At 39.0% G+C, this 27002-nt stretch overlaps 1 pseudogene; it reads left to right on the top strand.

Annotated features, from left to right (window-relative positions):
• Window positions 1–2556: 2556 nt before the first annotated feature.
• The window catches only part of LOC101423574 (trans-1,2-dihydrobenzene-1,2-diol dehydrogenase pseudogene), a 130051-nt pseudogene continuing 105605 nt past the window's right edge, over window positions 2557–27002 (top strand).

Raw genomic sequence — 27002 nt, 5'->3', positions numbered from 1 at the left:
GCCAGCATTCCAGTTTCTCTTCTCTGGACACATTCTAGTGCTATGACATTTGTCACTTTGGGAGCAGCCACCAAGGCTGGGCCTCCAAATTTCTAGGTCTGACCAGGGAGTTCCTGAAAACAATCTCTTACCTAAGGCCAATGGAGAAAAGCAGTTGCTGTGCTGTTTCACCCCCGCCTCAGTTCTAAGGAATTGTCCTGAATTGTAAAGGAAGGGGTAGCTTTTATCCTGAGACTCACTATGCCATTTAGCCAAGTGACCATCTCAGTAGGTTCTCAAGCAAATACTTTTTCTTTTTAAAATAGAACTAGATGACCATTCCTATTTGAAATCCTCTTACTCTAATTGGCACCAAGTCCCTTGAGTGAATAAATTTATTTTCCATCAATTCTGGTATTTTGAGAGAAAGACATTTTAGGAATTATAGATGCCTGGGGCTAGGACATCAAATCATCAAATGAAATGAACTATAAGGTTGGATAAGTACAAGGAAGGGCAAGAAAAGAGGAAGAGGACTCTTTTACCCTGAGGACACATCAAAAGAGGGTCCAGATTTCCACAACAATTTTTTTTTTTTTTTTTAGGTCCTGGGGCCGGGGATTGAACCTAGGACTTCATAGGCAGGAAGCCAGCACCCAACCACTGGGCCACACTGGCTCCTTCACAACGATTCTTCTGTGTGCAGGGCTCCATGAATCCTGAGCCACAAGAGAAGAGAAACGTATTTACAACATAGTTTTGTAGCTTTTGCCTTTCTCCTTTTAGCAACTAGAAGAAAATTGGATTGTTTTCCTTTTCTCACATGTAAAGAATTGACTATCAGGCAAGTTTTAACAAAATTAAAATTTTTCACTTCCTTAAATATTTCCAGATGATAAGAACTTACAAAAGAGTTTCTAGTGAATAAGTACTTTGATCAAAAAGCACTCTACTATTTAACATTTTGCATACTACTCGGATGTTTTCCACATAAAATTACAAAATTTATTAGCTAGCTCCTTACCTGCTCTCGAGCTAAGGAGGATCAAAGAAAGCCATAGTATATGCCACACCAGCAAGTTTTTTTCCGTTTTAAACCGCACTAGGGAGCTAGAATTTGCATGCTAAAGTAAATGAGACCATTTGATTGCATTTGCTGAAACAGCCCATTACTGTGCACCATGGCAGAAGACCACGAAATTTAGCACATATAATGGACTGGATCGCTTCCTTCTTCACTGTGAGAACATAGAGGAGGCTATAAAACTTTGAATATTTTATAGACTATAAAAACATCGGGTGTTGTGATGAACTGAGTCCTGATAAATGAAGCTGTTAATTTTTTCATCAATTATCTCACTATCATTTGAATATAGCTTCAAAAATATTTAAATCTCAGAGCTTTGGATCTTTCCTATGAATATGCTGGTGTTTCCCTTAGAAAGATTTGACTCTGCATTTATTTCTTAGCACCCAATCTTCTCAGCCAATTAGATGTTCTTTTAGATTCTGATGCCAAAAGAGGTGTTGCTGAATGTGGTAAGTTGCTTGTTCTACAAAGAAGATTCCTAGCTTGTGACAATTTAAATTTTAATTTAGAAATCCCTAACATAATCATTTTCTACTTAACATGCAAAGAATGACATGGGTTAAAGGAAGATTCCTTAGTCTTTCTGTGAGCAAATGCATATGATTAAGCAAGGCTGCAAGAAAATATTATAAATTTCCTCTGATTACACAAAAAGCACATAAACTCTCCAAGGGGCCCAGAAACTGGAATGGAGTTGGCATAGAAAACTTACAAGTCATATTAAGGAAATGGTTGCTGACTTGGGGCCAGCTCTCTGTGCAGATGCCTGTGTTCATCTTAATTACATAAAAATACCTCTTTCCCTTTTGGTTTCTTCCTGAGATTTTGGTTAGGAAATCATAATTTTTAAAAACACAGGTGCCTCAGCCTAATTCTGAACTTTTTGTTTCAATTAAATTCAGGGAGGATTTTTTTCCCCATGATCCGAGAAGAAGGAAGCATCTCCAGGATCAGCTCACCCAATGCTAACCAGGTGTAAAAAAAAAAATCCTTACCACAGTAAAAAATTTCATGAAGTCAACTTTAAAACCTGGCAGCCAAGAATTATCATATGACCCAGCAACTCCACTTTTAGATAAATACCCAAAATAAGTGAAAAGAGGGAATCAATATCATACACCGGTATTCATAACAGCATTATTCACAATAATAGCCTAAAGATGGAAACAAGATGCATGAATAAATGGTTTCCCTACTGGAAAAGGACACAAGTAACTGCTTCCATTTACCATTTCATGTTTCATTTCCAATTCTCCTCTTCCACAGGCCCTGACTCTCTCCTAGTCTTCCCTTGTTCAGTGGTTTGGAGGAAGCACAGCATGATGATGTCATCAAAAGGTCTAGCACCTACTCCCTCGCTTCACAGCCTCAGGTTCATACTGTGACTTTTCCAGGTCTCACCTATAACATATTATCACCTGAACATGTTATCACCTGTCTGATGATAGAAATTCAGAAAACTGCTCTGGGAAGGCACTTGGGTTGGGATGGCGGAGCGCGCCTTTCCCAGTCGGGCTACTCTCCCCAGCAGCCCCACCAGGAGGCTCCAAGAAGACTCCAAGAAGGAGCTGCATCTTCTCCAAGGTGCCCAGCCCTGCAAGGTGGAGGCCGACAGCACTAACATGCTCATCTCTTTACTTTTCAATCCTTAAACTTTCTTATTCTTTTTCACAGATTTGGGGCAAGGGAAGAGGAGGGAAGAGGAAGTTAGTTTAGGGAACAAGAGAGAAGAATCTGTGAGTTCATATATATGCAGAGATAAAAAGTATTTGGGGAGGACAAAGGTGTAAAACAGCACTTTGCACCTTTAACTTCCTTCATCACAACAATGCTAAGAACTAAGGAGAGGAGGCGGCACTGTCACCCTCACGTCACAGAGGAAGAAGCTGTGTCAGCTCAGTCACAATCAGGGATTTCCCCAAGGTCACAAAGTCAGTGAGAGGCAGATAAAGGATTCCAACCCAGGGCTGCTCACCTTAAAGAAGATGCTGTTCTTGGCACCATCGTCTTTCAAATAGAAAGCTTTCACAGCCCCAATTGCATTTAGCAAACAAACAAGCAAGAAGTAGAGACCCTGGAGAAACACAGTAAAGAACAAAACCCAGAAATTTTCATTTTCCCTGTATCATGTATAAAAACCTCTCAGTCCGGTCTTACCCTGCACCTCCTTGACGTGAGTAGCATTCGCCCAAACGTCTCGGAGTTCACCACAAGGCTCAGCTATAGCCCTATATGGATGAGGTGAAATAGTGTGTGTGTGTGTGCACGCGTGTGGGTCACATAAACATGCTCATGAGTACATCAATCCCCAAATCCTTCCTTGTTTATATTTATATGTCTCTATTGATCGGCTTGTGGCCTTATAGGACTGACTGGTAGATGCCGCGCAATTATCCTTATATCCAAAAAAAGCATAAAAGTTAGAGAAAATATGGATTTGCTATGTATTTCTAAACCTGGGAGACTGTCAGTTTATCCAAGTGTCCTTTTTACATAGAACTGCAGTTGCTGATTTCCTCACTCAGCCTCAATTCTGCAACCTTTGGCAGTTTTAAGCAGGATTGTGCTTGTAATAATAAGAACTCTCGTTTCTTGAATACTGACAGGTGTTGTGCTTAGGGTTTTGTTAGCATTATCTCATTTAATAGAATTACTATCCCCCCTTTTCATACAACAGGATGAAGGATCAAAAAAATTAAGGAACTCACTGCCAATCACACAACTCTTATGTACAAAGATGAGATTCAAACCCTGTTCCAATTGATTCCAGAATAATATTCTCAACCACTGGACCAACATCCTACAAATTTGCTCTGGTTACAACAGAACAGAAGAGCATATAAAGCCTACTGAATGCTTGAATAAACCCTTTAAGATCGGTACGGAAAAACTTTATGGCAGCGTGGCACTGTGGGTAAAAGTTTGGGTTTTGGAGTCAAGAAATCTAGAGTTCAAATCCCAGCTCTGACACTGCGCCGAAATGATGTACATTAAGGAAACTTCATGGTGATGAAAGAGAAACCTTTCTGTTTGTTGCTCAGGACACAGTGGGGAGATGGGGACTGAGAATGCTTTGCATATGGATGCTTGTATTTGGTCAGGTTTAACAGATGGCAAACTCAAATGGAAATCAAAGGGGAAAGTGGTCAGTTTTCACTGAAAGAAACTTGCCCAACAATATCTGTGCACCCTCCAAAATTAAGCAAACCCAAATCTCAGTGTAACTGAGCATAAATGTTATCATTAAATTCTACCCCATTGTGTGTCTCCCTTGAGTGAAGTTCTCCCACGAGGCACTTCCTGAGCCCACTGGCCTGAGGTGGAAGGAGGTGATTCGCTGTGTCCATTATCATGCAGAAAGGTGGTGAGCCCCTTGGAGACTGTACATGATAGGTTTCTTGACCTTTCAGAAGAGAGAACGATTGTCCTCAAAACTGATGTTCTATTTGGTTTTTATGTACAGACCTGTCCAGTAATAAACGTGTGTGCTTTCTGTGAGTTATCGACAAAAAAAAAAAAAAAAAAAAAAAAAAAAAATCCCAGCTCTGAAACCTACAACCTGTCAACATATTGGAGCCTCAGCTTCCTGGGTGAAATAAAGATAATGACTATACCAACCTCATAACTGTTATAATGATTAAATAAAGTAATATCTAAAACATGCTTTGCTTGATGACTATGTTGCATGGGCTCAATAATGTTAACTATTTTTCTATTAAGCCAAAATAGAAGAGACTGTTCCTTTCTAGCAACCTCCACTAGCGACTTATTGAAAGTACAACTAATAAGAGTTGACAAATTTTTAAAACCATTGGCTTAAATGGATTGATCACCTTTCAAAGGCCCCATTTTTCTAGTAAAACATTTTAATATATACTCTAAAATGGCACTTGCAAAGTAAATTTACCAGCAGGTAAATCAATCAACCAACACTCACAAAATACTTAATAGTTGCAAAGCATTTTGAGACATACAAACAAGTATAAATCTAATGCTCTTCCCTTAAGAAGTTTTCAGGCTGGTTTGCTATATAATAAAAGAACTTTATGTAACAACAACAAAAGAATAGTCAATACAGAAGACCCTGCAAAGCAATATTTGAGAAATCCCACTTAAAGTGTATAAATTATGTCACTCAGCTCAAAGTAAGTTCTGGAGAGCCTGTATATTTGAGTAGATGAAGGGGTAGGGGGGCCATATAAGAAAGGGCAAAGGCAGTGGAAAAGAAAGCACAGAGCCATGGAGAGGAGTTGGGGAAGGGAGGAGAGGGATATGGAAAGTCTGTCCCCAAAGGAATTGCGGTTTCAGAAAGTGAATTTGAAATCATTATAACTAGGCTCCAACACATCTTTATTAATCAAGACAGGAACCATCACAATCAACATATCTTTGCCATGAGAAATAAGTTTGTTTATTCTTGTAGCATAAAAATCCATGTTTCGGGATTCAACGAACTCTTGGAAAGCATTTCCTGCATCCTGTTGGTTGTGGAAGCGTTTTCCCTACAAAAAGTTGTCAAGATGCTTGAAGAAGTGGTAGGCAGTTGACAAGAGGTCAGGTGAATGTGGTAGATTAAGCAAAACTTCATAGCCCAAGTTGTTCAACTTTAGAAGTATTGGTTGTGCGACGTGCAGTCAGATGTTGTCATGGAGAAGAATTGGGTCCTTTCTGTCGACCAATGCTGACTGCAGGCATGGCAGTTTTTGGTGCATCTCATTGATTTGCAGAGCATACTTCTCAGATGTCATGGTTTCACCAGGATTCAGAAAGCTGCAGTGGATCAGACCAGCAGGAGACCACCAAACAGTGGCCATGACCTTTTTTGGTGCAAGTTTGGCTTTGGGAAGTGCTTCGGAGCTTCTTCTCGGTCTAACCACTGAGCGGGCCATCACCAGTTGTTGTATAAAATCCCCTTTTCATCGCACATCACAATCCAATAGTGCTGCCACACACACGGAGAGCTGACGCAGCAAGATGACAAAAAGAGACATAGATTCCCGGTGCTGCTGACAAGAATACAAGCAGACACAGAAGAACACACAGCAAATGACACAGAGAGCAGACAACAGGGTGGGGGCTGGGGGGGAAATAAATAAAATAAATAAATCTTTTTTAAAAAAACGTTCATTGTTTTGTAGAATTAGAGAAGACACTTTAAAACAACAATTGTTTTGATTTTCAGTCAGCTCATGAGGCACCCACTTACAGAGCTTTTGCACCTTTCCAATTTGCTTCAAATGCTGAACCACCGTAGAATGGTCAAAGTTGAGTTCTTCGGCAACTTCCCATGTAGTTTAAGAGGATCAGCTTCGATGATTGCTCTCAATTGGTCATTGTCAACTTCTGATGACTGGCCACTACGCTCCTCATCTTCAAGGCTCTCTTCTCCTTTGCAAAACTTCTTGAACCACCACTGTACTGTACTTTCATTAGCAGTTCCTTGCCAAATGCATTGTTGATGTTGTGAGTTGTCTCTGCTGCTTTATGACCCATTTTGAGCTCAAATAAGAAAATCACTCAAATATCCTTTTTGTCTATCATTTCCATAGTCTAAAATAAATATAAAATAAACAGCAAATATTAAGTCATTAGCAAAAAAACATAAAGCAAGAAATGCACATTAAAATGATGTGTGAATATAACATAACCACATTTAAGAATGTATTCCAATATCAAACAGCAAATTTCAACAATGCAAAACTGCAATTGCTTTTGTACCAACCTAATAAGTAGGTGTAATTGGGTGTGTATCAGGAGGGGGTGAAATAGGAATAAAGTAATCAAGAAGACTCACCATTCTGCCCTTCACTCATGGACCCAGCTAAAGAGCAGGAAAAAAATCAAATCCCCATCATAAAGGAAAATTATTTAAATAACTTTCTTTGGGGAATCTCAGTAGCACTGTCTCTGGAGGGAGTTTTAGGGTGATGATTGCTCACCACCTTAAATCCTCTCTGAATTTGGAAGCCATTAAGAGAGGTAAGGTGCAAGAGTCAAAAAGGCAAAATACAGAACCAACTCATTAACTGTTTAGGCTGGCTGGGAAATGGGGTGAGATCTGTGACCAAATTTTGTAACTATTCCCCCTCCTATCAAATTTAATTTATTGGTCCAATTAGGGACAAAACAGCAAAATTAAAGATTCCTTCCCTTCCCCCTCCACTCATCCCCAGTCTCCCCATCCAGGGCAGCTCATTGCATATTGCAGAGGAGGGGGAGGCTGTATCCCTCCTACTACAGGGGGTCCTGGAAATGAGAAAGAAGGAGGAACTCAGTGCTTCATTCTCCCCACAATCCCTTGAGTCAGGGGTGAAGCAAGGAGGGGAGGACAGATGTTTCCTTCCCAATATTATGGCTTCCCAGAGAATGCACTGGGCCTGGTAGTGATTTACGTCATTTCCTTCTCTCTTCCTTTCCCTGGGTTGTTAATAACCAGTAGCCTCATTTCTCAGCCAGCGAATATGTGTCCCATATCCAGAGCATATCTGTAGACACTGAGAGTCCTTTCTGATGCCCAACTGATTGGGAAGGACCAAATGGAAAAGGCAATGGACTCAGAACTAAAAAAAGAATGGGAAAATTCAGCATGGCAATGGAGAAGGATAAGGCAAAGTTTAAAGAGAAGCGTATGCCTTCTTGAGGAACTTTGGGTCCAAATTTAGCTCTTTAGCTCAGTGTACTAAATTAGCATCATCAGCAACTTGAGCTGAAGATGAGCCTAAGTGCTAAAAACTTCCATTTCAATGCACCTTCTCCCTTGTCCAGATTAGCACAGGTTGGTTGAGATTATCATGAGCTAAATGGCTTTCCTTCCCTCCCTTTTTTATTTTCTAGGGAGCTTCCTATCTTTTTCCAATGTATTCCTAAGAGTTGCTTTGGCAGCTTTCAGATAGGGCATGTTGGTCCACTTGGATCCTATTCAAATTTTCTATAAGTGATTTGAAGGAAAAAGCACTGGTCCAAAAGGTAGAATTAGGATTGCTCTGGAAACCTTGGACACACAACTGACACTGAGTAATGCCTGAGGAGACAATTCCTCTGACACAATAAATAGGGCTCTTCTACTCTTACTGAATGTCACTCACAAATGGCCAGTAGATAGCTTACGTCTGGGGCAATGAACTCGTTAACCTGCGATTTTATTTATTTACTTTTATTTATCCCGTGATTTTTTTTTAAAAGTAGGGTACTCAACATAAAAAAAAACACTGCAGTTTGCAAATGTCATTTTCTAAGAACACTACATCTTTTTAATAAAAATATTAAGAAATGAACAATGCAATAAGAGCTCTTTTTTTCTTTTCTTTTTCTTCCTTTGCCAATTTTCTGAATATAATGAAAAGATCTTATTTTTGGTTTTTTGCCCTTGCAGACCTGAAGTTATTTGAATGTCTACCTGGTTCGTACCCCCCATAGCATAAATATTGAGAGGTGATGCTGTTACCTTTGATCTATTTAGAAAGTTAATTTTTGGTCCCCAGTTCTACAGTATTGCATAGATGATCCCAAATATTCATGCCTGGTATAAGAGAAAAAGAGTAGAGAAAGACTTCCAAACAAGTACACAGCAGAGACACAAAGTGAAACAAATCCCTTCATTCCTTTTTTATTTAACTAGTAGATATTTCACAAAAACAAAAGTTATTGTTCCATTGGATGACATTGGCAAGCTACATATTCATGGATGGATGCATTTGTTAGGGGTTTATCAATACTTCATATCTATTTCATGGCAACCAAATGCTCACATAGATTATTTGGTTGTTCTTTGTCATTTAATTAGGTAAATGAAAGTAATTTATTTCACAAATATTCAGTAAGTGCCTACAACAATGCCTGTGACATAGTAGTTGCTTAATAACTATCTATTGGTGCGTAAAAGATTTCTTGAGAACTTGTTAGATGCAAGGCTCAGTACTAAGTTCCCTGGGCGAATTGATTCATAAATAAGGATGGGAAGTTCTCCCTCTCAGAACCCTGAGTCTGTGACTGAAATCATTTGCATATCAAGAGGCTCCGGCTTCTTCCTTCCTCTACCCCTAACCATTTCCACCAATGCTAATGAGACAAGTAATCTAAAAGCCTGAGCAAGGTGCCCATAAATCTATTTCTAAGGCTCTACTCAACAGTTTGTCCTTCCCTGGGCCCACTGCAGGAAAATAAGCACCATTTGAAATCTGAACCATCTGCAGCCATAGAAATGTGCATGAATCAAATGCAGCTGGCCCACAGCAAGTCTAGCACTCGCTGGCTCATCCTCTGTAGTAGCTCCAACCACTCTTCTCATATTTGTTTGCTTGAAAGAGTAGACTCATCAAAAACTACTGTTCAAATAGCCCTTTCACTGTGGGAGAACTTAGAGAATATAGTCTCAGTACTCTCCTCAAAGACCTTCTCACCTAGCAGTCTACACCCATCTCTCTCTCACCCCTTTCACCCAGCAGATTTGTTCACTTTGTTCTTTGTGTGAAAATTTCTCAATAATAACACTTATCACATTCTACTAAAATTACTTGTTTGCCTGCTTACATGAACTTCTTGAGAGGCAGCACTCTGGCTTCTTCATCTTTGAAGACTCAGCACCTCACATGGAACCTAGCACAGGGATGGTGGTATGTAAATGGTTTTTCTTTCTTTTTTTTAATATATTTTTTACTTATTTTTAAAAGATACATAGATCACACAAAATGTTACATTAAAAAATATAGAAGGTTCCCATATGCCCCCCATCCCACAGCCCGCATCTTTCCCACATCAACTTCTTTCATTATTGTGGTACATTCATTGCATTTGATGAATCCATTTGCTACACAGCATGGATTATTGTTTGTATTATAATTTATACTCTTTCCTAGTCCATTCAGTGGGTTTTACAGTAGATTTTCTTTGTTCTTAGACAGTCAATGAACAAATATTACTCTGCCAGATCCAGCAAGTCATATAAGAATTAAAATCATCTATTCATCCTGCTGTTTACCCACCTAAAAGTCTTGACATGTCTTTGCCATAGTTGACTATCATATGTAGAACCTGGAAAATATTTTGCACAATTCTATTAAAAGTAAACCACATAATTTTAGGTCAGGAGTGGCCTTGGGGATTTAGGACAAATCACTTAATTTCATAGATAAGGAATCTGAAGTTCCAAGAAATCAAAGCCATACACCTAATTAATGGCATAGAAATGATGTAATCCAAGGCACCCTGTTCCCTGGGCAGTGCTGCGTTTGCCACTCCACAATCCAGACTCAGCTTATTGAGGTTCCATTTCTTGCGAGGCTCATGAAGGGGGTTGGGAAAGGCATAGGGAGTTGAGCAGGATTCAGAAAGAGGGAGAAAACCTCTACCAGCTGCTTCTTATGAGAAGCAAGAAAGAGAAGAAATTATGGCAATCTATAAAATTGGCAGCTAATGAAGACCTTTAGGACAGTTTCAGGTTAATAACTGGGGTCCAACTGTCCTTTGTTGTCAGTGATGACATCCTCCCCTTGGGATTGCCCATGTCAGATCTTCTGAAGTCACTGTGCTCCAAAACAGAACCACTGAGCCTGCCCAAAAGTAAAAGAAAGCCAATGAGGGAATTAGAAAAATAAACCTATCCCCTTTTATTGAAGTTAGGACTCTCTTGAACACTCTGTTTCAAGTGGAACCACACAGGCTTGTGACTCAACAAACCATGGTGACCCAGAATCTTACTATTCTTGGGGTCAGTATCAGAAAGACAGAATCTGCTTTGCCAGATGTTCCTGGGATGACTGATCTGTTTGGGAGGACATGGTTCATGTCTGTGTTTAAGTGCCACACCAAGTACAGAAAAGGCAAAAACAACAAGGGTGTTTTCAGGTTTAGAGGCCCTGCAGGTGTCTGCCATGTTCAGAATGTGATGGGACCTGAATGTCAACAGCCCTGCAAACTCCCTTGCCTGGGTTATGATGGCCTGCCTCAGAAAGATCTGCTTTGTTGTGATGTGTCCATAATGACCTAAACAAGGCAGTGACGAAACACAATGATTCTATTTTGGGTTTTCATTTAGAGACCTCAGAAATGCTTTCATCTTTGATTCATACATTAATGTCTTAATTTTCTTTGCTTTTTGTGAATCTTTTGGTATGATGTTTGACTTCTCCAATTAATCACCCAAAACAACTTTACTCTCAGATTTTGCCTTACTTCTTATAATTAGTCGTTATTAAAAGTCTGCTGAGTTTTCTCTGTTTGGCAATTTTTACAGTTATTTTGAAGCTAGTTAAAATTGATAATTTCTCTATATTTTAGTTCCCTTGTTTTCTATCTGTTTGGGCTGCCCATGTCTGTCTTTTCACTTCATCACCTTTCACACTGTAGAATAGGGTCTATATAGCAAACACACAGAGGCCGTATAAAACTTTGGATTAACAAACAAGAAGTCAAGAGAGTAACAGCATGAGTGAGAAAGGGCCCCTGCACTGCCCCTTCCCCCAAATCCCACCCATATCCCCCTCAAAGACCACATCCTTGCAGTGAGTCTGAGATGGGAGCCATGGATCTGCCATGTCTCTTGCACTGAATGTGATTCCAATGTTTAAACATATGCATGTTTCAGACAACATTGCCCCTAAATGCCAGCCAGCCACCTAAAGAAACAGCATTCTGTCCTAAAGTTGGTGGAAAACTCCTGTCTTAGGTGTTCAAAGGGCAGCATGTTTGGTCTTCAAAGTAGTGACCTCCTTAGGGATTTTCCAAAGGTAATTTTGACTAGTTACAATTCTCGCCTTATGCATTAACTTTAGAACTAAACTGTATATAAACCAAGAATTGTAGTTATTATGTACAGGCCCATCAGCCTGAAGTTGTTCGTGAATAGTGACCATGCTTAAATTATGTTTTGTATCTCCCACAGTTCCAGCAGAGTGACTCCAGAAACTGTTCAAGAAACTGTTTCAAATGAATAAAGAAATAAATTTGTAAGTATTGAAAAATGCCCCTCTGGTGGCATCCATGTAATGAAGAAGTTACCAGGTAGCAATTACTATATTGATACCAGGTATTTCAAGGATACTACCAAAAACAGTGTTTCTCAAAGTGTGGTCCCAGAATCACCTGCTTCAGAATTACTCCAGAAGATGTATTTTTTCATGTATGTCACTTCATGAACAGACATCTGCACACTGATGTTCATAGAGACATTATTCACAATTGCCAAAAGCTGGAAACAACCCAGGTGTCCATCAACCAATGAATGGATAACCTAATTGTGGAGTATACACACAATGGAATTTTATGCAACAGTAAGAAGAAACGAAGTTGTGAGGCATATGACAACATGGATGAACCTGAAGGACAGTATGTTGAGTGAAGCAAGCCAGACACAAAAGGACAAATACTGTATGATTGCACTACTATGAACTAAATAGATTGTGTAAACTCGGGGAATTAATAATTAGAATATAGGTCACTAGAAAATAGAAGGAGGGTAGAGAATGGAAAGCTGAGGGTTGATCTGTGCAGAATTGGTAAAAAAAAAAAGGTTGTTTGTAAATCTTTGGAAATGAATATAAATAGTGAAAGAACAACATGGTATTTGTAACTAGCAGAGCTATTATATGGGTATGATAGTGGATGAAAGGGAAAGTCTAAGGTCATGTATATTACTAGAAGGAAAGCTTAAAAATGTAACATGGTACTATATAAGATAGGGAAGCAGACTTGGCCCAATGGATAGGGCATCCGCCTACCACATGGGAGGTCCACAGTTCAAACCCTGGGCCTCCTTGACCCGTGTGGAGCTAGCCCAAGTGCAGTGCTGATGCGCGCAAGGAGTGCCCTGCCCCGCAGGGGTGTCCCCCCGCGTAGGGGAGCTCCACGCGCAAGGAGTGCGCGCTGTAAGGAGAGCCGCCCAGCGTGGAAGAAAGTGCAGCCTGCCCAGGAATGGTGCCCCACACACTGAGAGCTGATACAGCAAGATGACGCAACAAAAAGAGACACAGATTCCTGTGCCGCTGATAAGGATAGAAGTGGTCACAGAAGAACACAGCGAATGGACACAGAGAGCAGATAATGGGGGGAAGGGGGAAGGGGAGAGAAATAAAAAATTTAAAAAAAAAAACTCATGTAAAACACGAATATGGGCGATATAGCATATATAAAACTGTTCTTATAAAATATAAATACAAATATATTAGAGAGAAGGGAAAAGAATAGCAGGTATGTGTAGCAGAGGAAGCATAGAGAAATTAAAGGTGATGAGTTTTGTTTGTTTTCTGTTTATTATTATTATTTGAATAATGAAAGTGCTCTAAGAATGATTGAAGTGCTGAATACACAAATATGTAATTACATCAAACACCATTGATTGTATACTTTGGATGTATTTATGCTTTATTAATATGTATCAATAAAATTGATTTGTTAAAAAAAAGTATGTCTCTTGAATCAGCATTTCTCAGAGTGCTGCATTTTCCTTCTCCTCCTTGGGTGATTCTTATGTACCCCAAAATTAGTGTCGGTGACTCTCAGTAGTGACTGCACATTAGAACGACCTGGTAAAATTATGTAGAATAACAATATCCCAGCTCCACTCCAGAGTAGTAAATCAGAATCTCTGGGGATGGGGTCGAGAGTCCTCAGGTGATTCAAACGTGCATTCAGGGTTGAGAACCACTGCTTTAAATCCTTCTTTCTCCCACCTTAGCCAACTTGCAATCTTACCATCGACAGGACCACTACATGCAGGGAACAGTGTACACTAGAGAACCTGAGAGGATCAAGGAAAACAAAACAACATACAAAAGTCAGGGTTTGTGGGAAAGCGAAACTCTGGACAAACTGCCTTCCAACACGGGCTTTCAAAAGCAGTCAGCCTCACAGTCAAAAGAGCCAGCTCTCACGAGGCCCACAAAAGATAGACATTTGGTGGAGACACCTAAAGGAGCTCCTTGCTACCTTCTCTGTGCTACATATTAATAATTTAAATTGAATCCATGTCACTCTTCTGATGGCTGGCCCATAGCACAACTCATTGGAATTGGAAGAGGATATATTAATTTCTTGTTTTAAAAGACAAAAAAATGTTTATTCTCTGAAAGAAATAACACCTACTTTGCATAAGCTCTTGCTATAAAACTATATCTATTGTCTCTTATGAGTCTTCCAGTGACTGTGTGTTGTAAGCAGGAAAAAGACCATGGTCCCATTTCTAAAGACAGTAAAACTCAGTGGTAAAGGTCAAGCAGCCTGCTAAAAGTCACATAGTTAGTAAAGGAAAGAACCAGGACATAACCAGTTAACTGTCCACCACCCAATTTTTTTCCTACTCCATTCAAGGTAATAAATACTATTCAGATCATATGGAAGCCCTCACCTCCCTGCACCTCTCTGAGGACACGTTACTTTCTCCTTTGTATTACAGTTACTCACAGAGCCAGGTCTCTACTTCTGGGCTACTTAAAGAGGGATGGTGCAAGTCTGCTTCATCTTCATGTTCCCCGCAATGCCTACTCCTGTAAAAATGGCATGTGGTCGACAAGTCTTTCTTGGATGATTAAATAAAAATAAGAAATAAAACATATTTAAAATTTAAAATTGTAAAACCTTCAACCCAGAGCACATATAAGTCATTAATCATCAAACACCTTCTCTTTTCTTTATGAACAGCCACGTTTCTTTTATGGTGGTATTATAAACATCACCATTATCTAAACTTATTGTCAGCCTGAATTTTAACCTCAAGTGGGAACTATACACCAAAGTCAATGGTGGTTTAAGAAAATAACGTTTCAATTCCAGACCAAAATGATCTTTCTGTTTAAGAGGAAGGACAGATAGACCTTGGATCTATGCTTCAGAAGGAAAGAGTTTTGAAAACCTCTTTAATTGCAAAACCTCATGTGAGAAAAACAAATAAAAACAACCACCACAAAAGCCATTTGATATATACCTACCAGAATGACAGAATATGAAAAAGAAAGATAAGCTCTGTTGGCAAGATGTATGCAAAGGGAGCTCTTCTACTATGCTTCTACAAGTGCGAATTGATTGGTATAACTAATTTGGAAAAGTGTACACTGAAGTTGACCCAGCAATTCCACTCCTGGGTAAATATCCAACAAGACTGTTACATATATATATACACACACACACATATATACATTCATCAGAAGACAAGTACAAAAACATTCTTAGCAGCTCTATAATAGCCAGGCACAGCAATAGCCAAAAACTGAAAAACAAAAACAAATGTCCATCAATAGCAGAATGAATAAATTATGATATACTCTTTTTATAAAATATTTTTTTATTTTTTTAAGATACATAGATTACATAAATGTTACATTTTTTTAAATGGTGGATTCCCATATGCCCTGCTCCCCACACCTCCTATTTTCCCACATTAATAACATCCTTCCTTAGTGTGGTATATTCATTGCAGTTGATGAACACATTTTGGAGCATTGCCATTAAGTGTGGATTATAGTCTACCTTGTAGTTTACACTCTCTCCCACACAATTCTGTAGGTTATGGCAAGATATATAATGGTCTGTATCTGTCATCAGAGTGTCATTCAGCACAATTCCAAATCCTGAAAATGCCCACGTATTACACTCTTTATTCCTCTCTCTGACTTCAACACCACTAGTGGCCTGTCTCCACATCAATGATACAATTTTTCCATTGTTAGAATCATCATAAGTCTATAGTAGAATACCAGTAAGTCCACTCTAGTCCCTATTTTATTCCAGTCCTGAGGATTCTGGGATGGTGATGCCCACTCCCCTCTAACTGAGAGGGGGCTTCGATCCCATATGACTGATGGATGGGACTTTCTTGCTTGAACTTGTAGACTCTCTCGGTTCCTTGGTATGGTAGTTGTTCATCGTCTTCTCCTTGTTAGTCATAGTCTTAGAACAGAATCCTAATCTACAATTAGAATTAAACATCTGAAACCATACACAACATAGATGAGTCTTACAAAAAAATTTTGGACAAAAGAAAACAGATACAAAAAGGTATATACCATATTATTCCAAGTATATAAAATTCAAAACTAGGTAAAACTAATCTAAGTGCTTAGAAATCAGGGGTGTGTGTAGGGGCTGAAAAGGGCCCAGGAGGCTTCTGAGAGCTTAGTAGTAATTTATTTCTTGTCTTGTTATTTGAGTGGACTCTGTGAACGTTCATTGAGCACTTTTCTTTATTTGCATTAAACGTCAATAAAAATTTTACTTAAAAACAAGAGTAAGAACCTTGGCACAATTTAATTAATGGTACACTGATTCAAATAAACATTGGATGGGAAGAAGTTGGAGGATGATTTTCCCCACAAGGGAAGATTTCAACAACAATGTTTCACATCTTATGAGAATTCAGATGCTGGGGAGTGTTTCTTTGATATTTGGGGGTTTTATAAGTTCAAATGTCACATTACTTGGGTTTTTTGCTCAAGACAAAAAGTCTCTGGATGCAGTCCATACTCCTTCTCCTTGTTCCCACCCAACACTGCTCAGGGCAGGGACTGTATCTCTTCAGTTCTGTGTCCTCTCCACCTAGCTCAGGGTCCAGCTCAAAGTAGGACTTAATAAATACATTAAGATTTTCAGATCTTCAAGGACATACACCGGCTCTCTACCTGTAGAGGGACTTGATCCTTTGTACATAGCCAGCCAAAGGAAAGGCACATATTGAGGGGATGTCGTTCAATATTATTCATGGTCTTTACCACAAAACCATTAACCTCTACCACCATTATCCTAAAGAACCATCACTAGCCAGGGCACAAGGTTCATAAATACCTCTTTCAGCTTGTTCCCAGAACTACAAAACATTTTCAAAATGGACCAATAAAAGAGCTTTTCCAAGAACATTGAAATAATATCCCCAATCCAGTTGGTCTTGGAGCTACCTTCAGTCACTTCCATTTCCCCCTTGGCTGCTACACACAAACTTTGCCTCCTTACTTCCTAAGGCATCATTTTCACCAATGGCCTATCCTTCTAAGGTCTAGCATTAAGAAATGCTACACATCTTCTCTTTCAGGAGGAAAGTTTTATATTTGAAGGTAAAGGAAACAACCTCCTCAACAAGTCTGAAACTCCTTCTAGGAACTGCCAGTGGCAACACATGCTCCTTTTCCAGTAAAGACCCCTATTTAACAGAAGCCAGATATCTTGGCCCCATCTCATGGTTTCTTGAATCTAGTAAACTCACATGTTATATTTAAAGTCCCCATGGGGAATGGTACTCTGTCCCCAGACAACTCTGGGGTTACAGCTATTGAGTCTCCTTTGATGAAGAAACAAGGTCCCGTACCCAAAATTTATGGTAAATATATCTAAATGGAGCCAATGCAATACCAACAATTTTTGCTGTTCCAATAAATACCATGGGAAACAACAAGACAGATCTGAAGTTAATGGAACAAAAATAAAGGTCAAGCATATCACTTAAAGAATAAACAACAGAAGAGCCAAAAGCTAAATAAATAAATAAATAGAGAAGAAGGTACAAAATAACCCACATTTGGGAAAAGATGCAGGAAAGAGGAAAAGTGGTGCACATGAGTTGAAATGGTCACTTTTGAATGATAAGTTTTACAGCAAGGTGTTGAAAGACAAGCATGAATTGATAAGACAAGATAAGACATTTAAATTATATAAAAAGAGACATTTAGAGTCACAGTGATAACCTCTGAAAGAACTAAACACAGAAAATATCATGGGCAATGGCCCCTTGGGAGTGGGGCTATGAATAGTGCAGAGACATACTTTTCATTTGGCATACTTCTCTGAAATTTTATTCCCATAAGCATGTCTTTTTTTTTCAAAGTGGACAATGAATGGTACTTGGTATAATCACATAGCTGTGAATTCATCACTTCATCATTATTAGAGCATTTTCATTATTTCAATTATAATAATAACAAAGAACAAAAAACAAAAAACAAGAAAATTCTTCACTTCTCAATCTCTCTATGCTTCCCTGCAGTATGCAGCTGCTATTTCTGGCTATTCTTGCACATTTATTTCTTTATTTTTAAGGAGGTGAGCATGTATTTTTAAATTCTCATTAGGATGTTGACATTACAGCATCCCAAGTGTTCCACCTTTTCAAGCAATGACTATGCAATGATCAAAACATGGCAGCAGGTTAAATTTCAGGGTTTTCAACTCTAAGGTTTGTAGCCATCTCACTGGAACTCTCCATATCTGTTATTCATTGCCTTCTAGACTGCAGAATCAGATTCTTCTGAACTATTTCTAGCTGTCTGCTCCTTTTCCCTGCCAAGAGCACCAGTTTTCTATGGGTGTCATCTCATCTTGCAATCAAGCATCATAAATCCCTCCGTTGGCCTCTTTAGCAAGGTGTGTTATTTATGTCCAGGAATTCCTCACTTTTGAACTACCAGAAGAAAAATATCTGCCAGAACTGAAATTCTAATAATAAAACCTTCAATGTTCTGCTCTAGTAGAGGATTTTGATTACACTTCTGGAGCACTCACAATCTAAGAAACTTCTGATTCATAATGATAAAGATGGAAATGGCAGCTATTAAATCCCAGAAATGTCCCCTCTGCCTACTTTAAATTCCAAAACCAAATGCAAAAGAGCAAAGGGCTACATGTAACGTTGTGCAGTCCACATCAGGTATGTGAGGTTGCCATTTTGCCTTCACTCCATCCATCTTTATCCGTCCTCCAAATACTCCCCTAACTTCATCTGGCCTCACTTGGTTTATTGGACCCTGGCATCAGTTAACTTCAGTGGTTTAACATACCACCCCAAGCATCACTTGATCTTACTTGCTCGATGTACTGACTAACATACTTGATCTTACTTGATTTAACACATAATATAATACTGAGAGAAGAATAAAGATGGAAAGTGTAGCTGAAACAATGAAAACTTCTCAAAGAAAAAGACTTTCAAGAAAAAAAAAAATAGGACAGATTTTGAAGTAGCACAAACCTGTTGCAGTTTCAAACTAGAAAGTTTAAGAAAGAGTCCAACCCAGAACTGTTGCTTTTTAAACTAAATAATGATTAGGCATAAAATGAGATGATAATCCTCAAACCTGTAAATCTACCACGAACTTAATGAATTTTGCCTGACCTGAAAATGGATGATAGTAAAAACTTTTTCTACATATTGGCAAAGTTATATTGAGTTTTATTCTAAGATTTGAGAACATAAGCTTAGTGAAATAAACATGAGGATTTTTGCCTTCAGATAAATTACAAAAAGGCAGCGACAAAAATCATTCAGTCAGCTGATTACACAAGTTGCTGAGAATATTAAACACCAGAGTGTTTTATTTCTGAATCATTAAGGCTGTTTTTTTTTAAGACTTACCTATTTTCATCCAAATATTGCAAAATTAGCAAAAAGTATCTTTTCCCTAAATGCAGTAATCTTTTTGTCCAACCATCATTTTCTTTATATGACTAAATGTGAAACGTGAAATTATTAATTATTATAAACTGAAGGAATTTTTTTAAAAATACTACCCTAAGTCCACATCAGCCATTTATATAATACAGCTCCTTTATCTTACCTTTGACCTTGAAATTTATATTGTTCATCAGAATTAATCTTCAAATAGATTATATTTTATCTGGTTATACCAATTCATAGTTGCTTGGAGCACTGAGTTAAGAAGGATTCTGAGGTTGTGTCCAAGCTCATTGGTAAGGAAGACCCTAATTAATTAACAATACTTGCTATGGAAGAAAAAAAGAGAATAGCAAGATTTGCTTGATGGGATATGAAGGTGTCAGGTCCTGAAATCTAGCACATTTTAAGTCTGGATAGTTTTGTATTTTCTAAAATAAAGCTCAATTTCAAAAGTTGAAATTCTGTAATGTTTAAACCTGTGCTGGGACTTCAGAAATTACTGAAAATTGCCCATGTTGCACCAGAAAGAAGGTGGAAGTTCCCAATATAAAAATAAATTTGTCATTCAGAGTCACGTAGGAAAAATTCATGGGAATAAAATGACCTGGTAAACTAAATCCTCTAACTTAGCACCATCCTTCTCTAAATTCAGTTGTTTTCTCTAGGGATCATTGCTGTCCATATACTAGTAATACATTCTTTCTGAATAATGGAGTAAACAGAATAGATGGTCCAGTAAAATGACCCATAGGAAATACATATCAACTTAATCTACAATCAAGGTGACATCACCAATCAGTGGGGAAGGGAAAGATGATTTCTGGGATGACTAGCTAGCTATTTGCATTTTTTAAAAAGTTTCAGTTGTACTCTCATTTCATGCATATGCCAAAATAAATTTCATATGAATTAGGTTTAAATGTGAAAAGTTCTATCTTCTTTCAAACTCACAAGAAAATACAGAAGTAGAGATGAATTTCTATTTGACCGCTGGTTAGGGAATTGATGTTTAAGCTTAAATGCAATGCAAGTAATGACAAAGGAAAAGATCATAGATATGACTATCAAAAATGTTAAAGCATATGTATATTTAAAAAAACCAAAAACATCAAAAGCAAAAACAATAGGAGGAAAACTAAAGAAGAGAAGGCCCAGATGAAACGGTCAGTCTTCCCCAACTGCCATTAAAATCCATCTCTTCCCCATCTGTGCCCTTTTTTGCCATGAATTTAGTTTATAGCTCTACTATAACATTCATTCCAGTTGTGTTTTCATTGGCTATTATGCCTCTGGTCTCCCATATATACTTGCAACTCCTATTAGGGAGAAATTCTGTCTTATTAAGGTTGATTCTTCATCAGCTCACATAGGTTCTCAATGAAGGTTTTGCTGAATAAATGTTGAAAGTTCAAAGAATTATTTCTGTATTAGGGTCAGAGACTTCAAATCGTTCTCATGTCATTTTTTTAATATAAGAAAATGAATGAGATTGGGCAATAGAGCCCAGCAGAAAGGTTTTGCGCCCCAGCTCTGTCACTCCCTACTTGGGTACGTTATCAAGCTTTTCTGAGTTTCAATTTCCTCTTCTTTAAAAGGGGGTAACATCTTTCATAAAGAGTTGGTTTAAGGATTAGAGGTGAAATATATACATAGTAGAGGCTTAATAAATGGCAGTTATTATTCATAATGGAACCATTAACCGGATTGAGGAAACTACCAGGAAATACACAAAGTCATGCACTCATGGAAAAACATATTTGAATTATTTTTCGAAGCTGACTTAAAGCAATGCCATCATCAAAAGCACCTCTTGAATGTGCAGGGCTGGAAAAATGATGTGAAATCCTAGCAATATTAGAATCTGTAGAAGCTGTCTGATCAAATTTTAGCACTCAACGCACTACTCCAGACGATCTTCTTCAGCTGAAAGATCATTAATCCATTAACACACATTTTTTGAAGCAAACTTCACATCGTTTAACTACTCCTGCACAGTTCTGGTGAGTGGGTCAGATTTTTTTTTTTCCCTTGGCTGTGACCAATGCGAAAGCAATGGACTGTTTATCATTGAGAACATTCTATGACAAAGGAACAGGCCACAAAAGGCAGAAATTCATCCCCTGGCCTGGCTAAGGAGAGACACGCCATTATAAATTCTGGAGCTGAGTCAAATGGAATCTTCCCCAAAAGCACAATTCTGAGGAGACAGTACTTCCTGTGGAAGCATTTGGGTGGGAATCTTTGGGTGAGACATGGAGTCACAAAGTATTATGTTAAATACTTCACATATTATATTTATGCACTTTTAAATACATATTTATTGAGCATCTACTGTGTGGAAGACCCAACCCAGGGTGGTGGCAAGATCAAAGGTAAAGTCAGGCTCCACGGTTTAAGGAGTTTCCAATCTACCTGGGAAGCACAACAAACTCACAAACAGCCGCAGCAGCAGGTCATGTAGGATACATGTCACAACACTTGCACCTTAAGCACTGTACAAGCCTTATATGGTTTCAAAAGGCCTTTGACGTCGCAAAGGTGATCACGTAAGAAAAAAGTTTCAAACGCACTCTGAGTGTGATCTAGTAACAAACATAGAGATCCCAGGAATACATTAATATGATTTTTGCAGCAAACGCCTTCTGAAACCTGTGCATATGGAAAGTATGCTCTTCCACAAAGGAGATGCATTTAGAGGCTCTGCAATTATTCCCAAAATGTCAGACTTAACATTGTGATGCATTAACTTGTCCGTATTAGTGATACTTTAATTATAATAGCTAAATCACTCCCCTGCCGGGAACTTCTCACTAGCTGTTCCTCTCCCTCAAAGCTCTCCCTCAAACCTTCACGTGTCCCACCCCCTCTCATCCACTCAGAGCTCTGCGCTGCACTTGCTCCCCCACCCCATTCCATCATGCTCTCTTCCCTCTCTGCTTTATAGTTTCTCTGTGGTAGGTTTTTTTTCCTCCTGTGTTAGAAAAATAGGTTTACAGTGAAGTAGGTGCTATTATTTGACATTTTATTATTTATTTGTTTATTGTCTGTCTTCCCTCACTAGAATTCAAGAGCTTGTCTATCTAGTTTGCTACTCAACTGCTAAGACCCAGAAAACTACCTGCTCATAGAAGATATCTTATAAACCTTTTTGCAATAGGTAAAAGAATGAAATACCTTCTTAGGAACATCAGATTCTTTGAATATTCTCAAAAATGGCAGCTCTTCATCCAGTGAAGGTGAATTTGATTTTCAGTTAATAAGGTGGGTGGACCAAGCTGATTCATTCACTCAGTCACCCAGCAAATACGTACTGAGGGCAACTGTATGCCAGACACTGCTCTGGGTGTGAAATAACCCTGTGAGTCCAAAATGAAACCTGACCATAAAGTAAGACGATGGGCTTTCTTATTTGGTGGCAAATAAGATTCTCATTCCAAATAGAAGCACGACTGAAATAGAAGCAAAACTTTCTAACAAGATCACTCATTTCTTATATGTAGAAGTTGCAACAAGGAAAATGTGTGTTGATACCTTACACACATTGTGTATGGAAAATATGTAAACCTGCAAGTTGAGGCATAGACATTCTGGGGGTTCACAGATACAGAGGAACATATTTTCAGATATAAATAAGTAAAAATGTCAAATATCCTTGCATATAATATACGCAGACAAATATATCAGGGAATTTTTTTCTCAAAGTCCAGGAGAGAAATTACTTGCTAATTAATCCTGGTTTATAATACGGTCCTTTACAACACGATTATCCAAATCTAATCATGCTGAAATCAGAATGTTACTAAATATTTGTTTTATCTAGCAGTGCTGTAAGGCTCTAATCTATTGTGTATTTGTTATATTCTATAGCCAGGCCAACTCAATCTTTATTATTATGAAATTGTGGAATACCAGATTTTTGTTTTGCCTTTCTCTAAGTGATTATCGTTGCATCAGGTTTTTCATCCTTGACAACATTTTGCACTTTTTTTTTCAATTACAAGAAACATTTTCTCCAAATGCTCTACAGGATAATCTTCTAGAACAACCTATTTTGGTCCTGTCCCTAGCTTCAAACAACCTTTCAAGTAGCTGTTGATCAGGGCATCCAAGTTAAGACAGCTAAATCTAAGTGGCTGCAGGATTCATATGGCTGTGGCTTCTGTCAGCTCTTAAATAAAATATTACAAGCTTGTCTATTGTTTGTGAGCCGTCTGCAGTCCCTCCAGCTGACTGGGGCTAGAGGGAAGGTAGATTAGTAGGCCAGCTGTTGGTAATTGTCGCAGCCAGTTACTTGGTAACCCATAGAATAGCATTCTCTGGAGGTAGAGACTTTGTTGCTAAGCAATAAATTCAGGTAAAATAACATTTCCCTGGCTCTTAAGGTTCCAGTTTTAGAGCACAGGGTATAGGTTGGGTTGTCTCCCCCATAGCCCACCCACATCTCTTTTGTTTTTCCACCCAAGCCATGAAATGAGTGCTGATAACTTGGAGAGCCCTTGTTAGCTGGGGCTTGTCCACTGCTGTCACAGGCTGCTGGGCAAGCAAATGGGCTAGAAGGCAGTGTTTATGCAAGGTATGCTCTCAGGTTGCCCTGTCATAATACAAATTTTGGATTCGGTTTTGGAATTGACAAATATATCAGAGAGATGGGCACAAAGAAGACCAAAACCAATAATGGGATTTGGTAGAAATAGATTAGACCAAGGGAAATGTGTGCCTGACAATGTTTAACCAATATTATTATCAATTATTTTAATAATAGTATTAGTTACCATTTGAAATACATACTTGCCCTCAATAACTGCATAAATGCTTTCCAAGTACATCCTTCTGTATTATAGAGATCTAGAACTCTGAATAGAGGGGTCTCTGGCAGGAAAAATCTCGCTACTGTTCATTCAGGAAGGGTTTGAACTATCTTCATCCTCTAAGGGGTTGGCTGCAAACAAGATAAACAACCAGCACCACAACAGCTGTATTTCTTCCTACCTCAAGAATTTTGAGGGAGTGAGGAAATAACACTACAAGTGATTTTCTGAGGAAAATCCCACTCACTATTTTTATTGTTTCGCCTGACAGTGTTTGAGTGTTTGAAGGGAGAAATGAGAAACAATAGTGTAACGGTTCTCTTAAAAAACCTATAAATTTAACCAGAGTGTATTTGCTATTTGCAGTTCCTCATGGGCAGTGTTTGGATTCTGCCTGAGAGTCCGGTTCGCTGGGAGCTGCCACTGTCACTTCCACAGACAAAATTCACCTCAGGAAAGCCCCATCCATGAATATCCAGGCTTAACCTACCAGATATTTTAAAAGTATAATTTAACATTTTCTTTCTAAAAATTTATATTCAGGTTTAAGAGAGTTCACAAAGAGATTCTTCTCAATGGCCATCTCCACTAGGAGACTTATAATGTTTTATTTTGCTTTGTTATTTTCCATGGTGAAGCAGAAGTACACCCACAGGGTACCAAAATTATGGGATGCCACGTGCTCCAAGGCTCCAGCACAGAAGCCATTTTTTCAGTGACACCCTGTCTCAAGACTTCCAGCTGAAATACAGTCTCTGCCAGGCAGCTTTGTTCCTGCACAGGGGCTGATAGTTAAGAAGAGGAGGGGAAGCAGATATGGCTCAACCACTTGAGCACCCACTTACCACGTGGGAGATCCCGGGTTCGGTTCCGGTGCCTCCTAAAGGAGATAAGCAGATGTCACCTCCCACGGCTGCAACAAGCAGAGATCACAAGTCAGCTGGCAAAAGCATTCCGTGGGGAGCAGATGTGGCTCAGCCCATTGGGCACTCGTCTCTCATGTGGGAGGTACAGGGTTTGGTTCCTGGTGCCTCCTGGAAAAGGCGAGCAAACAATGAGCAGACAAAGGAGAAAACCATCTGGGGGAAGAGGGAATAAATAAAGTAAATAAAATAAATAATAAACAAACCTTAAAAAAAAAAAAAGTGGGAGCTCACAGTGGGCCTGACTGCCCCAGGCTGAAACCTGATCCCACCATTTGTTAGTTGGGTGGCCTTAGGCAAGACTTTTTTTTTTTTTAAGATTTATATTATTTACTTCTCTCCCCTTCCCCCACCCCCACCCATTGTCTGCTTTCTGTGTCCATTTGCTGTGTGTTCTTCTGTGTCCGCTTGTATTCTTGTCAGCGGCACTGGGAAACTGCGTCTTTTTTTTTTGTCGTTGTCTTGCTGCGTCAGCTCTCCATGTGCAATGCCACTCCTGGGCAGGCTGCACTTTTTTCACAAAGGGCAGCTCTCCTTACAGGGCACACTCGCTGCGCATGGGGCTTCCCTATGTGGGGGACACCCCTGAATGGCACGGCACTCCTTGCGCACATTAGCACTGCACATGGGCCAGCTCCACACAGGTCAGTAGGCCCTGGGTTTGAACCCTGGACCTCCCATGTGGTAGGCAGACGCTCTATCAGGTGAGCCAAATCCACTTTCCAGGCAAGATATTTGACATCTCTCAGACCCCAGTTCCTCAGTTTCCATATCTTTAAAATGGGATTAAAATTAAAGTTGTTTCAAAGAGTGCTATTGAAAGAATTCTATGAGATAATGCATGTGGCCTCCTAAGTGCTCAATAAATGTTAGACTGTCTCACCCTTTGGGCCCCCATTGTTTCAAACTAAAACTAACAGATACCTGTTGAGTGGCTACCATGGGGAAAGCAGAGAAAAGGAAAAGATCAGGTTTTTCAAAGGGTTTTCTACAGTTTTTATTGTTGTTTTCTTATTTGTTTCCCTTTTAAATCTAAAATGCTTAGAGTCCTTTACAGAACTCTTTCAGAATCTAGGTAAGTAGAGAGGCAATTTTCCTATCCCCAGTGTACAGAAATGAGCTTCATGAGAGAAAAAGCAAGTGGGTTGGAGCCCCAAAGTGTTACAAGCACACAAACAAAACAAAATATTAATTTGGATAAAATTCCATGCAGGCCTCCCAAGATCTCTTCCCACATCTTAACTCACAGAGGTCCTCTTGAAATGGCCAGTTAGATAAGCTAGTTTTTTAATGTAAACAGAGATGCTCTTCCAAGCCCGTCAATAAAAGAAAGTTACAATAAGACAAGGGTGAAGTAGTATTCTCTGCATCAAATAGCCATCCCCTCACAGGAGTGGCCCCAATTCCAGGTCGGCAGGCCCTGGCGGTGACTCCACAGAATCTCCTGTTGGTCAGACTCATGGACATGGACCAAGAACCAAGGGTCATAAGCTAAACTGATGGACGTAAAGGACTAAACAACACTGAACACAGCTTTTGTGAGGAAAACCAGGAGAAATGCTAGCCTGGCTTCTGAAGTTATGGATGGTTTAACTTAATGGACTCTGACCTTTATGTATAGAGTAAATACTTTGGGCTAAAGAAAAAATTAAGCCATCAAGTAGATTAAAGAAGCCATTGTATTTCTCATTTGCAATCTGTGCCCCATACATTTGTTAGTTGGTGACTCCAAGTAGAAGCCACAAGTAAAATATCCTGTCACCTGCATAGCGTGCTGACTTATTTTTGTTGCTAAACATTCCCCTTTGTTAGATTAATAATCAATTTTAATATAT

The sequence above is a fragment of the Dasypus novemcinctus genome, chromosome 17 (assembly GCF_030445035.2).
Source record: "Dasypus novemcinctus isolate mDasNov1 chromosome 17, mDasNov1.1.hap2, whole genome shotgun sequence".
NCBI lineage: Eukaryota > Metazoa > Chordata > Mammalia > Cingulata > Dasypodidae > Dasypus > Dasypus novemcinctus.
Note: the sequence above shows the minus strand (reverse complement) of the source record. Positions and strands in the feature narration are given on the sequence as shown.